The sequence below is a fragment of the Canis lupus genome, chromosome 7 (genome assembly GCF_003254725.2).
Source record: "Canis lupus dingo isolate Sandy chromosome 7, ASM325472v2, whole genome shotgun sequence".
NCBI classification, from domain to species: Eukaryota; Metazoa; Chordata; class Mammalia; order Carnivora; family Canidae; genus Canis; species Canis lupus.
The window spans coordinates 40,486,724-40,500,357 of NC_064249.1; the positions used below are offsets into that span (position 1 = coordinate 40,486,724).

Sequence of the window (13,634 nt, forward strand, 5' to 3'; positions counted from 1 at the left end):
CAGTGCGCAGTCACCGTGTCTGCCTCCCTCCCTGGGGCTGGCCCCTGCCTGTCCCTCTGTGTTTGCTGCTCCGGGTCCCCGGGGGCTCATTTGGAAGCGCGAACTGGGCAGGGAGGTGGGGTGAGGGCAGAGCACAAGCAGGGAGGAGAGGGGGTGACTGGCCGCCCTCCCCCCACCAGAGCCACTGGGAAAGGAGACCATGCCCCACCCCCACCCCAGGGTTTGTCCCTCTCCAACAGCAACGGCCCAGGGAGGGGAAACTGAGGCAGCAGAGCTCAGGCCGGCTACCAGTCAGTCACCCTCCTTTTCTGCCCCTCATCCCGGGGTGTCTCAGGATGGGACCCGATGCAGAATGCCCACCTACCCGCTCTGCTCTAGGGACACATGGGGGTTCTCAGGAGGGTGGAGGGTGGGGCTGCCACACACCCCTTATCAGCTCCCTGGGCCCTGGCCACACCCGCCTGGCACCCGGAGCCTGATGGGAGGGCAGAGGCAGCCCACAGAGCCCCCACCCCCTACTGGTCAGCCGAGGGCAGGGTCAGGGGGGCGGGGTCAGCATGAGGTCTCTCCCGCCAGAGCCCCTGCACCTCATGTTAGCTGCTGCCCTACACCCGACCTTGCTCCCTGGCCTCTGAGGCCTCACCCCCAGACCTGAGAGTAGAGGTCCGTGGGAGTCCCCTGCTGACCAGGGAAACAGGTCCTGGCCTGAACTTTGGTCTGAGTCCCTGGCCTGAGGCCAAGAATAAGGCATTTATCAGCCTCCATGTGTTCTGTATGCAGACCATTCAGGTCTGGGGACTTGAGATCCCAGGGCTGGGGGCAGGTGCCCTCCAGGTCCTCCCATCCCCTGCCTGCATCCTCTGTCAGAGTCAGCCTCCCAGCCTCCCTGAAGCTGAAAAGGGAGTGCCCATGTGCCAGCCCCACAAGCGGGTCCTGGGGACACAGCATCTCCAGGCACTGGTCCAGGTTCCACGAAGACCCTGTGGCCATGCACCTGTCTCTGGGGTTCTCCACAGAGAGCCCCTCCCACGGCTGTTCTGTCCCACTGATTCCCTGAGCCCCCCTGGTCACGCCCCGCCCCTGCCAGCCCTTCCCAGCAGGTCCCACTCACCCCTGACCAGACAGATGCTCTGCAGGGGCAAGGTGGCATTCTTCTCCTCCACCGGGTTGCTGACCAAACAGGTGAGGTAGCCATTCACCTGGCTCAGGGGCAGGGTCAGGTTTACATTCCTGGAGCTGGGGGCTGGCCTCAGAGCCCCGCTCTGCTCCAGCTCCCTGGGGAGGCCCTCAGTCGCCAGGTCACTGTCCAGTTCTCTGTAGATCCTGGGGTCTCACACTCCAGGCTGACCTGGCACCAGCCCGCTGGGTTGATTGGTGAATGAATCACAATCTGGGGGTGGGGGATGGGCTCTGGGGCAGAAGGAGACAAAAGAGAAAGCGAGGTTCAGCATTGGAGGACATGGCAGGAGACCCGCAGGTCCACCAAGTGACTCAGCGGTGGGAGGTTCCTGACTATGGCCCTGGGGAAGGTTCCTGACTACTGCCCAGGGGCTCTGACTCCCAGCCCAGGGCAGAGGGCTGAGGCCCTTCCATGCTCAGTTGTGTCAACAGAATTCAGTGATCATGATGAGTGTGATAGTTCTTTTTTAAACAGGTTTCTTGTATTTATGTATTGGAGGGAGAAGGGGAGAGAGAGCTAGGCAAGCAGGGAGAAGGCCGAAGGAGAGGATCTCAAGCAGACTATGCGCTGAGAGCAGAGACCGACGTGGGGCTCGATCTCATCACCTGAGATCATGACCTGAGCAGAAATCAAGAGTCGGAGGCTTAACCCACTGAGCCACCCAGGTGCCCCCCAAATTCTATGATAATATATATACATGGTGATTATACAGGTGATAAGAATTGTATCTATTCTCATATGTGCAATAAGCACCACATGAGAGGAGTTGGGGATACAGGGGAAAAACACGCTGAAGTTCTTGTTTTATTTAGAGAAAGAAGAAATACTGATTATCTTTAAATGTTGCAGTATAAATTTAAGATTCGTGTCCACTAGGATTAAAGTGCAAGGTGGTATAACTTCCAGCACACCAGAGACGATTAGATTGACGAGAACGCTATCCACCCGAGTAAGGGCAAGCCAAGGATGCTGACCAATGGTGAACAGAGGCCATGAAAGGTCAGGAGCAGGTCCACCGTGTAAGCCTGAACTGTGTCTGAGGGCAGGACGCCCCCCGATTACACACAGACCCCGCCTCGATCCTGCAGCCATGTGCTCGGCGCATCACCTAATGACACAGAGAGATTGAAGAGACAGAGACGGAAATCCGTCCACAAGGGCAGGTCAACAACATGCTGGCAGGTGTGACAGTGGTCACCGTGGACAGAATACAGATTCAGGTAGCTGACACGAAGCAGGCCACACGGAGAGAGTTTCTTCCTGTGGACCTAACAACAGCGCCTGGAGATGGAGAGATGTTAGAAAGTGAACCAGAAAATCCAACCAGACTCTGCTGGAAACCCCGGGGTAAAGGACCTAATACACGCTTCCAGCACAGGAATCGTTCTCTCTGGGGGACAAGGCCACACAGAGGAGAGGGGAGGAAGGAGCCCGGGTCACCACTGATGGGGACAGCCACTGACCAGCCTGGCAGGCGGCTCCCTGCACCCTCAGCCCCATGGCCCTCTGTCCTGGCCTTACCTGCTCAGAGAGCTGGGGGGGAGGGGGGGCAGTCTTCCTTCCAGCTGCCTGGGGCTGACCCCTGAGCTGGGGGACATTGGCCCATTAGACATGAGAGTGCCTGTCCCACCCCTGTCATGCACTCAGGACTCTCAATACAAGAGATACAAGTGTGTTAATTTGACAGGCAAATAGGGTGACCAGAATTTTCCATTTGCATCTGTGTGTTTTCCTGTGAGGACAACCATCTGTCGTGCTCATGCACCTTATCTGTCTCTTCTCTGCCACCTGTGCCTACGCCCTCTGTTCATGTAGCAAGGATGGAGGCAGAGGGGTGGGGGGCAGAGGAGAGGGTGCCATCTGTCTCCCACTAGGACCCCCTCTGGCCCCAAAGGAAATCCTGTTCTAATTTTAAACCATTGGATCGTGGGCAAACTGTCAATGATGAAACAAGGAAACCATCCCAGTTTCCTTCTTTTCCTGTGACTACGGGCAGGTTTTTCCTCAGTGAGACGTGTCACATCACACCCATGAGTGATCTGTGTCCCCGTGTCAGGCTCTGGCTAGAGGAGCACTCTTTCCTTCAATCTGCAAATAACGCCTTGAGTTTCAGATTATTCTACCCATTTCACAAGTGATGGAAACAAAGCCGAGAAAGGTAAAGCCAGTTTTCCAGGACATGTACAATTTGCCCAAAATCTTCTGGCCAATATGGGACAGAACCAGAACTAGTGACCGAGTGGGTCCGACCGCAGACTCAGCTCCCTCATCCTCCCCTCCCCCCACCATGTGCCAGTAAGCTGCTGTGGGGACAAGGGCGGGTCCAGGCCACCAAGTTGGAGCCTGGTTCACATGAGGCTGCCTGCAGGACACGCCCTCCACCCACAAGAGCCTAGAAACAGCTTGTAACCCAAGGAAAAGTCGATAAGAAGGGAACTTCCCTTTCCCTGCCCCACCCCACATTTGCAGAGGGTGACACAGCTCAACTGTCCCTGATGCCAGGGCAACGGAAGGCTGTCCTGGTCTGTCACTCACACGCGTGCCCTCAGCCTGGGAGCCGGGATACAAGCAGGCTGGGGACGTGTAGGGGGTGCACACAGGGCCTGAGTGTGTAGACACAGCTCTGAGGACAGAACAGGACTCTGGGCAGTGAGACTGTGAGCGACTGATGACTCAGCCTGGGCCCCCAGAACACATAAATAACTGCCTTTCCTGAGGGGGTTGACGGTGGTTTCCCCAGCCTGGGGAATTTGAAGGCATCCCAGAAAGGCTCTGGCCCCCCTTCCTTTCCTCAACCCTTGAAGGGTCTGGAGAAATCAGGATGTTGACACCAGCAAGCCCCCGGCTACCCACCCTCCTCCTTCATACCTGCCTCCTGAGCACCCCCGCTCTGGTCACATCTACCCCAGAGCCACCCCTCTGATCTGCCCCCAACGAAGGGGGAGGCTGTCCTGGAGCATCTGGGTCTGGAAAGGAAACACTTTGCTCCACAAGGAGTCCACAGTGTGGGACCTTGAGTTTCTCTTCCCCGTTTCATCCGTGTCGTGGGCTGGGACAGGTCTCCACCTCTGCCTCGCCTCACCTTGCACCCCCCACAAGCCCTCCCTCCACCCTGCACATCCCCCTCCCTCAACAGGTGGAGGTTTTGATTTACATTTCCCTGATCATCAGTGAAATTGAGCATCTTTCATGCACCTATCGGCCATCTGCGTGTCTTTAGAAAAATGTCTATTCAGGTCCCCCGCCCATGCTTTAGGCACTCACAAGCGTTCACATATGGTTCCTCTGTGTATGTTTTTCTGTACATTTTAAAATAAAATGAAAACGTTATCTTTATCTTTATCTTTGTAGATAAAGTACTGGTCTCCAAAGTGTGTCAATGTGAGATGATCCACTGCGGTATACAAAGAAAATATGAATATACATCTATTTATATTTTTATTTTGATCAGGAAAAAAGCCCTCTTTGAACATGTAATAGAATTTGCCTGGCACCCTAGTTTGATCTGTTGGTCAGAGTCATGTGTGAGTGAACTACCCCTTGAGTGGCCCTGCTTTCACTGAGTCAATTCCAGATTCCTGCCGTCTAGGGAGTGTGGATGTTTCTTAACTGACCAGGTTGATTTGTTTCTCAACAAATAGTCCCAAACATTCATAGATTGAAGATAACACACATGAGACAAGAACCAAAAAAAAGATGGAGCAGGCCCTTCTTTGGCGCCTGACGAAGTTCTTTGTCTGCTAATTATGAGGCAGAACAGATGACCTAATTAAATTAGACAAGAAGCTCACCACAGATTCCCATCTGTTGAAGTCACCAGGATGAGATCTCTCTGACTAGCCCCCACATGTATTTCTAACAGACATGGATGTTTGTGTAACATGGCTTTATATAGAGGAATGATGTAAACATTCTAAATTCCCCTAGCTTTTAGATGTCCCTGCCCTGGATTTTTTTAAGATTTTATTTATTTATTCATGAGAGACGCAGAGAGAGAGGCAGAGAGATACAGGCAGAGGAAGAAGCAGGCTCCATGCAGGGAGTCTGATGTGGGACTCGATCCCAGGTCTCCAGGATCAGGCCCTGGGCTGAAGGCAGGCACTAAAACGCTAAGCCACCCAGGGATCCCCCTGCCCTGGATTTTTTTATTCAAAAATTCAAACTTGTCAACTAGTCAAAAAGACTATATGAAATACAGCTTTGCCTCTACTGCTGTGATAGAGCTCTTACTCAAAACACATTCTGAGCCTTGGAGGATGAGCTAATGTTGTATGAAGCCATCACAAACTGCCAGATATTAAAATATTGTTTGTTTCTTGGATATGGATATCTCCTATTTTTACCAGGTTTAATTTGTGGCATCTGCTTTAAAATGTGCAATTCACAAATTAATAAATATGTTATTATGTGTGAGATTGCCCACTTAAAAGTATTTTAACTTATCTTTTGCCATTTTGCCATACAATTGATGGACCACTTACACAGACTTTCTTTGCCTCTCTGCCTCCCAATGATTCTGAAGGTAAACATCCTTTTTCAATTTTACTAGCAGTTTCCTGTAAACAATGAGTTTAAGCCTACTTTGTCCCTACTCAATGCTAGGACCAGATGGCTATTTCTGCTCCTAGTTCAGTGAGAATGGAGCATGTTTGCTCTCTCTGACTTCTCAATTTTTGTTTATATAATTTTGGGTTTTATACACAGCCTATAATTCTTGATTCTGGTTGACTCTATGTCTTCTTTACCAAGAATTTAGAAATATTTGAATTACACATCTGATTTTCTGGCACTGTGGGAGGAATGTGTGCAAGCAGAGCCAAGCTCAAGTTTCGCTATGACAAAGAGGTTGAGTGTCAGGGTGTTGCCTACTGAGACCAGAGCTGGGAAACCTCAAGAAAGGGGAAGCCAGGGATATTTAGACTGCTTATATTATTCTTCTATTTTAAAGCAATGTTCCAACCAGCATTGTTAAGAATTCAGTAAGGGTCCCTTCCCTGGGAGATACATTCTTAGACCCCCGATGATGCCTGAAAGCACAGAGTACTGAACCCTATATATACTGTTTTTTCCTATACACACATATATCTGTGATAAATTTTAATCTACAAATTAAGCACAGTTAGGGATTAACAGTGGTAACTAATAAAAACAGAACAATCATAACAATATGCTGTAATAAAAGCAATGTGAATGTGGTCTCTCAAAATTTTGTACTGTCCTACACTCACCCTTCTTCATATGATGTTGTGAGATGATAAAATGCCCATGTGATGAGGGGAAGAGAGGGGAATGACATAGGCACTGTGACACAGCATGGGGCCACCTCCTACTGAGCTTCTGAGAATGCATCAGGAGGGTCATCTACTTCCTGACTGTGGTTGGCTGCCGACTGTGAAACCCTGAAGAAGAGGGGGCTCCTGCACACTTGGCTGCCCTTGAAAGAGATCTAATCATGCTGACCTAAACAAACCATGGGCTTGTTTTTCTCTGGTGTTCAGAAAAAAATCTCTAGGCAAGCAGTTCAGGGCAGGAATGAGGTATCGAGGTCCTACACTTCTTGTATTTTTCTGTTCCTTAGTGTGTGGCTTCCTGCCTCAAGGTCACAAAATGGCTGCTATGGCTCTAGCCATCATGCACAAGGTCAGGACACCACAAAAAGAAAAGAGGGGAAGGGTGAGAGGGCTTTTCCTCAAGTTCCACACAATGAATTCTTCCTTGCATTTTGTTAGCCCTCTGTCTTGCAAAGGTCTGGGAAATGTCTGTTTCATAACTGACCTAATTACCACCAAATATACAGTTAGAAATGGAAAGAATAGACACTGGGTAGGCAACTAGTGGTTCCAGCAATAGCATCCTTAAACATGTTTCTTTGAGCATTGATAAGGCTTTGCTCCTGTTGCAATGTGTTCCTGTAAGTAGAATTTCAAGGTCAAAATGGTGGCACCTGGGTGGCTCAGTTGGTGAAGCATTTGTCTTCAGCTCAGGTCATGATTTCAGGGTCCTGGGATTGAGTCCCACATCGGGCTCCCAGCTCAGTGGGGAGCCTGCTTCTCCCTCTGCTCCTTACCTTGCTCATGCTCTTTCACTTCCTCTCTCTCAAATAAATAAATAAATAAAATCTTTTTTTAAAAAATGTCAAGGTCAAAGTGCATCCTACATTTACAACATACTGTCAGCTCACTCCCCAGAAAGGCTGTGAGTGTTTATATTCCCACCACCATGTACGCAAGTTCCCATTCTCCCAGAGCCTCACCAATGTTGGACATTATTCTCCTGATTGTCAGTTTGATATATGAAGATGGCATCCTGTTTCATTTACTGCCCTGATGACTAGTGCATTCGAGTCCACTTGTTGGCTTTGACGAAAAGGAATTTGTCCAGGGGAAAGACTTTCCCTCTCTCCCGTCCCGATCATCCACCCTAGACTTGGCTTGTAGAGAATATTCAGAAGCAGAGATGTGTGAAACATGGCGCAAGCGGTTGCAGACAGCTTCTGTGACACAGCATCGAGGGAGAGACTGAGTGTTTTCTTCTGGACAGAGTACAAGTCAAACTAAAAAGAAAAGTCCAAGGGAAATGCTCGCTAGTCACGTGGGCTGGGCGAGGTGAGAGAGAGAGAAGTGGTTGTTCAGAATATTCTGGGAAGTTGTTGATTCATTTCCTTTGTAGGGTTCACAGTGAAGGGCTCTGTCTGGGGTCACAGCCGTGGCAGGGGATGGGGGGGTGGCCCTGGCTCAGAGGAGAAGGAACACCAGCTCAGTTCCTGCAAGAGGCATGACCCATTCGTGTTGCTGCAGGCCCCCTGAGAACCCAATGGCCAGGAGTTCATCTGCTCCTGCAGCTCTTGGAATGTCATCTTTATGTAACTCAGATGGGAACTTCATTAAACTTAGCCTGAACCTCACTTTTGCAGCCCATGATGAACAACCTGACCTCAGGCTTCGGTAATGTTTGAGATCTGCAGCCTCGTGGCCCCCTTTCTGCTTTCTCCATTAGGAACCCAGACGGGCTTCAGATCTGCCCCTTTTGCATCCCGCCTAAATGCTCCACTTGAGCGAATTGCCTGGCCAGCTTTGGTGACTCCATCTGGCATCCGAGGTGGCCCTAAGGGGGCTGATGCATGGCCTGACTGCCTTGCCGGCACCCCTCACCGTGCACCTCCTCACCAAGACAGCCTCCCCTAACAAGTAGACTTCCTTCAAAGGGGAGTACAGTCTCTCTGCTCTGAATACTCGTCCTGTGTCCTCCTTGGACTGGTCTGCCTCTCGAACCTCTGGAATCTTGGTGAATAAAGCTTTCTGTGTCTTATCACATCTTCTTGGAGGAGTAATTGTAGCTCCCTGCACATTCTGTCCCCCAGGGTGGGAAATGAGGACACAAACCACAATAGTTAGCTGTGACACAGGGCTGTCCTGTCCTGTGGGATCTCACACATTGTCCTTTTCCTAACAGGGTGGGGGAAATAGGTAGAACTTGGGCACTGGCTCACCAAACATGGTTTCACCTGTCCAACCCAGTCAAGCAGGGTCCCCCCTGTACCAAGAGGAGGTGCTGGGATTTCCAGCGGGACATGTGCCACCGTTATTGGATCAAAACCAGCCACATTTGGGCTTTAGAGCAGGTCTGCTCATCCAGCCTGCTCGCTGCAGGTCAGGGCCGACGCTGGAAGACTGCATCCTTTGCTAGATGCCCTTCTGCCAAGGGGAGCAGAAAAGTTTATCTACTCAGGTCTTTTACCTCTCCGTCTCAAACTTCCTATCACCCTGACACCTCTTCATTACCTCGCTTTAATTCCTGGACTCCCAGGGTGGGATTTGCTTCTGGTGCTCGTGCTGATACTATACTTTCTTGCCTCAACTTGAAACAAGCCACTAGGACTTTCTGCCTTCCAGGATCCAGGCAGCACTTTGATTTGCCTGAATCTACACGACATGCATGAGGACTGCTAGGTACTAAGGGCAGGTGCTCATACCTGTGGCAACTCCTTGCTCCATCCCACGTGCACAAAGATTAATTCGCGGCCTTTGCATCTGACAGTGCTCCCTACATATCTGGGCTGAGGCTGCTTCTGAGGCTAGAGGTGGACACTCCTTGTCTCCTCACCAGAAGGCTGATTTGCACAAATCTAACTTTAGGGGCTTAGCATACCTGCATTCGCCTCCCAATCCCTGATCCTGACTGATGTGTCCCACCCAACAAGTTGCTGGTGAACTGCCAGCATCTCTACTTCATCCTCAAATCTACTGTACTGTAATTTGCAGGCTGGACTACTGAAGCCCAGGCCTCACCTGTAAGACTTGCTTAAAGATTCTCCCACAATGCTCTGCAGCTTTTTGTCACTCTCTACTAAATACATCTCTCCAATCCCCATAGATCTGCAGAGGCCTCTCCTTCCCTGTGGTTGATATGTACTCACAAGCCTCACGTGCTTGAGACGTGGAAAAGTCTCACTTTTCCAAACGCTCGTGGGAATCCCACCAGGCATTGACTTCACAGAGAAAGAGCACTTGTAGCTTTAAACTCATACATGGTCTCTGATAGCAGACCTTGCAGACTTTCTCTACCTGTCACTTCCCCACCTGCTAACCACACTGTGGCCTGTCTTTCATTGTTGGCACTGTGCTTCTGCAAATGTCTGCTGCTCCTGGGACCAGGTGTCCTCCAGGAGCAGAGCCAGAGCAGCCTGGCGGAAGTTCCTCTGTCAGCACCAGGCAGGCTTCAGGAGACTCTGGGCAGCAAGTGGAGCAGGGAGGAGGCCCCCATCAGCCCAGGGTTGGCCACAGGCCTCCTTCCCCACCCAGCAAAGTTTCTGAATTCTTAAGGACAAGTGGCTCCATTGGCTGAACACCAATGTCTAGCTCATAGCTTCATGAGTGACTTTTTGGAATGTACTCACTCAGTATGCTACCAGGACAAGATTTCAAGTTAGGACAATTGAATATGTTTTACTTAGGATTTAACCACGTGCAGATATAGGCTCTGTGGATCTCCATATGTCCTCTCACCCTGTCTCCACCAGCATTAGAGATGGTCTTGGCAGCAAGAGCAGATGCTTCGGGATTGTAAGGGGCCCATTTGTGCAACTTCGTAGCGTCACCAGGTCCTGCTGGGGCCTAGGCTTGTATGTAACTTCCATGTGATAATGGAAGGGAACAAGACATGATTGATTGTATGATTTCGTGGATCAGGAAATGTGCAGCTGAGGACAATTGTCAAGGGAACACAGTCATTTGGTGTGTCCCAAGGTGCACGGCTGAGTGTCTCCTAGAGCCCAACATCAAGCCTAAAACTATATGAGATAAAAATTACTTTCCAAAGAAGATGTGGTTCTGCTTAATATCAGAGGCTTCTATCAGGCCCCAAGGAGCAATTAAATAGCTAAATATCACTTCAAACACCTGTGGGGCTCCAGGACTATAAGAGTCAAAAGCAGAGCTACTTACCTTGTAGTCCGCACCAGGTAGAAATCTTCTCTTGCTCTTCCAAGTTGGCTGTTGTGTTGATTACTGGTAAATACAGTGACATAGCACACCCAGTTGTGATAAATGTGACTCCAGATACACAAACATGCTTAGAAAACACCATATCTCTTTCCTCATGACAGAGCATATGTGGAAGACAAATTTGCTTTTCAATTTGGAGGGATATCCTGCTATTCCCTCAAATGCTTGGACCCCTAAAAACTTCACTATGATGTCAAGACCCTTGATTTTCATGGGATTTATAATCCATTTCTGGTACCTTTCTTGGTGCCAGGACAACTAGTGTGCTGCCTATTTCTTTCTCACTTGGTCAGATTGATATGATGGAGTCCCTTTGGAATAGCAGCATGAGGGCAGATGGAGTGAAACATGATCCTAGCAGCATATAGTGAGTCACACACTGCTGGGTTCCCCTGGCTGGATGCACACTGCGCAGATCCGTTCATGGGAGACCCTGGAACTTCTCCGGGCAGAAACAGGTGGGCACCTCTGAGTAGGGGGTCAGCAGGGACAGTGACACTCAACTTTGTGGATCTGATATGCAGGCTTGGTTGGTCTCCCCTAGCAGTCCAGAGAGGGACAATTTATGTCTGAGCAAATGTTTCACATCTTCCAAACCACAATTGTTAACAGCTACCAGGATGCAACTCTGTAGAAGTCATAGGTAATATGACAGAGAACAAGATGAGGCTTCTAACCTCAGGCTGCCCACAGGCTCCTGAGAGAGAAACACCACTGAGACTAAGGACGCCCCTGAGCACGAGCAGCATTGGTGAGCAGCACCAGCAGCAGCTGAGAAGGGGAAGCAAGCAGAGGACAGATGCATCCTCACACACGCTCCATCTGTTCACTTTTGCAAACCAAGTCAGGAAGCAGGAACTTTACAGGCTGGAAGACAGTCGATCGACGAGGACCCAGCGTCTGGTCCATCCCACTGATGCCCACGAACGTGGAGGTTCAGAAGGGAGCGACAAGGCAGAGGGACTAGAGGTGCCCAAGGCTCCTGGGTCCCCCCACTGCACCTGGATGGGGGCGCAGTGGAAGGACTGATCCACTGAGAGATTTATGAAGCCTCAGGTCTCATCCCCTGGGTTTGTCTGCATCGTGAAGCCATTGAGGTTCCCTTCCTGCAGCCCTCTAAGGTGGATGGTCAGGGCCGCAGCCCTCGGGGACCAAGGGTCCTGGACTATCCGGGGACTCGGCTCCTCTCGTGTCCTCAAGCCTCTTTCCCCTCCCCTCGGGTGTGGGGCAAGTGAAGAGCCAGGCTGTGGCTGGACTCTGGCTACAGGGCACAATTTTGTCCATGTTTGTCATCCTTTCTCTCCTTCTAGCTGGTCCTTTACTGTTGTAAACAGAATTTACTCAAACTCTTAAAGAAAGAAACTCTGCCTTTAACTGGGTGTTATACTATATATTGCCAAATTGAATTTGAATAAAATATAAAAAAAGAAAGAAATTCTGCTCTGATGAACAGCACTGATAACATGTGTTACCTTCTTCTTGTCCCAAGAACCTCAGGAGCTGGAAGGACAAGCATGTCCAGGCATCTCTGCCCAGTTCCTCCTTCTCACCTGTTCTTCCTCTGCATCCAGTTCTGGGGAGTGATGTTCATGCCCTGGCTGTGGTCTCACTGGACAGAAGGTCTCCTGGGATCCCCATCAGGCTGGCCAGTCCCCTGTGACCACAAGGGAGCAGGACACTCACTGGGACAGTCAGTGAGAGTGGGAGAGAAGGTAGGATGAGAAGAGGGTGAGAGAGAATCTCGGGAAAATCACCCGAGGGAAAACCACTGCCCTGCATGGAGAGCAGGGTGATGCGGTTTTTGTGGGGCCATTCATTGTGGGCACTGGGATGGGGCAGGAGCAGGACCAGGAGAGGATGGCCAGGCAGCAGCACCTCAGGTGGAGGAGCACCCAGACAACAGGATACAGAAGGGCCCATGTCACCCTGTAACCACAGCTCCCAGTGTGGCCTGATAGCACTGGGTTAGCAGAGAAACGATGGGAAAGCCGGGCTGTGGATAGGAGTCAGGATTCTTCAGGGAAACAGAGTCATAGGATCTTGATAAGCATGAAGACATTTACTGTCAGGAGGGTCTCACATGACTAGAGAGGCCGACAGGTCTAGAGCCTGCACCAGGTGAGCCAGGCTGAGACCCAGGGAAGATCTGCTGCTGGGGTTCAAGTCCAAGTTGGTCAGGCTGGAGACAGAAGGACGAGCCTGTGCTGCAGTGCCTGTCCCATGGCCACCTGCTGTCGAATTCTTTCTTGTTCAGGGGGGTCAGTCTTTCCTCCTGCTCAGGCCTTCCACTGATTGGATGAGGCCCACCCACACTGTGGAGGGCAGTCTGCTTTACTCAACGTTCATCCCTGTAAGTGTATTTCATCCAAAATCTCTTCATATAAACATCCAGAATAATGCTTGACCATGACTCTTAGCACTGGAATCTAGCCAAGTTGATACACATAATAAATTATCACACTACAAAATCACTAATCCAAATAAATCTAGAAGGGCCAATTAACATTAGAGAGAGAAGACTTCAGAGCAAGGAACATTTCTGGGGATGAAGAAGAAAAGTACATAATAAGGAAAGGTCAAGTATGCAACAAGGGAGAAGAAGCCGACGTGTGTGAGCGCCTAACAGCAAAGCACCGAACACATGAAGCAAAGCTGACAGATCTGAAGGAGAAGCACATGGATCCACTGTCACAGTCAGAGAGCAGAGCATCCTCCCCCGAGAGTGGCCCGAGGGAATGGAAAATCACCAAGAACACACACGATAAATACGACCATGACTCAATTCAAACTCAGTGATATTTAGAGAGTATTCAACCCTAACACCAGACAACACATTCCTTTCAAGTGCACCTGGAGAACTCCCCAAAGTATTGTCTTATCCTGGGTACTAACACAAACCGTGAGTATTTTTAAATATTTGAAATAACATATTTCTCTGACCATAATAGAAA

General features: G+C 50.2%; 1 long non-coding RNA gene across 1 annotated transcript; it reads right to left on the reverse strand.

The window, feature by feature from the left end:
- Positions 1-1,971: 1,971 nt before the first annotated feature.
- On the reverse strand, positions 1,972-4,003 carry LOC112648861 (uncharacterized). The gene is made up of 2 exons (XR_004817302.2): positions 2,702-4,003; positions 1,972-2,461 (listed from the first exon to the last, which is right to left on the reverse strand). It is a non-coding gene; the product is annotated as an uncharacterized LOC112648861 (long non-coding RNA).
- Positions 4,004-13,634: the final 9,631 nt, after the last annotated feature.